A 1,225-nucleotide genomic window follows, 5' to 3' on the forward strand; every position below is an offset into this window, starting at 1 on the left:
ATGTCAGTCCCAGGCCTTGAGTCTCCATTGGTGCTGTCTGCTGCAGCTATCTGTCCCCACGAGCTACAAAAGTCCAGCTCTCCTCTCCTACTTCTCCTCTGTATGTAGCTAACAGGGTTGGGATTTCCTGTTACGCTACCCTAACAGAAAGGGTTCCTTAATTTTCAAGCCAAATCTTCTTTGCTGCAAATTAAACTGCTGTATTCTGGTCCTGGTGCCAGGGGCAAAATAAAATAATAGGTAAAAAAATGGCTTTGCAGTTACGTCCCCATACTAGGATTTTGTTCAACTCCAGACTCTATTACAGACTTCCTGTGGCATCTCAGGTGAATCACTTAAACTTTTTGGATGCCCCTTCACCTTCTGCAAAATAAAGGCAATACTCTTACCAGGTGTGTTTAGCAAAATCATAAAATCCTAGGTATGAATGGGATTGTAAGGATCAACTATTTTCCAAATACAGGATCCACCATTCCTATACTATCCTATCTATGCTATTCCCCATTCCTATCTTAGACAAATGCCTATCCAGGCTCTTCCTGAAAAACTCGGATCAATCACTGATTTCAGCGATACAAGCCATTTCCTAACAACAAAGAGGAGAAAATGATTTGCTTGAGTCATGAGAAACCAGCTGATACTTACTCTATACAGACATCATGAAACTCAGTGATCTGAGAGATTATACTAATCTCAAACATTCACCTCTGTATCCTTGAAGGAGACAGAGGCAGGCTCAGCCATAGAGTTTGCCATTAATTCACAGAGCTCAATTTTTCCACACGTTTGTGAAAGCAGGAAGAAACCATTGCTGCAATCAGCTGTACCCTCTGAAATTCTCAACTGTGATGTTAACTCTAGCAGCAAATGTTGGTGCCAGAGACTTCAGGATACTTTTTGTAACCCACTTTTTTCTTTGTTAAAATAGCAGTGAAAACTGGAGCAGGGATATAACTTTATCAGAAACGTGTCAGTTCTTCCTCTTGTTGCTGCTTCTGTTCATTTGGCTCCATTTCCTTTATGCTTATTAAATGCTCTAGAATTAGAGCCAGACATGGTTGTATTGGGGAAGCTCCAGGACCCAGATAATAAGCTCACAAATCTCCTTTAATAACCCCTACCCAGCACACGTCTTTCCTTCAAGGCCCCCTGTTTTCTGTGGTGGCTTTCAGAGGAAGGCTTTGCAGTTAGAGCAGCTGAAAATATGGGCTTTATTAGCTGTGCA

At 41.7% G+C, this 1,225-nt stretch overlaps 1 protein-coding gene across 1 annotated transcript in view; it reads left to right on the forward strand.

Annotated features, from left to right (window-relative positions):
- SLCO3A1 (solute carrier organic anion transporter family member 3A1) overlaps positions 1-1,225 on the forward strand; it is a 210,432-nt gene that overhangs the window by 234 nt on the left and 208,973 nt on the right. The gene's annotated exons all lie outside the window — the stretch shown is intronic.

Source organism: Crocodylus porosus, unplaced genomic scaffold (genome assembly GCF_001723895.1).
Source record: "Crocodylus porosus isolate Cpor-Errol unplaced genomic scaffold, CroPor_comp1, whole genome shotgun sequence".
In the NCBI taxonomy this organism is placed as follows: domain Eukaryota; kingdom Metazoa; phylum Chordata; order Crocodylia; family Crocodylidae; genus Crocodylus; species Crocodylus porosus.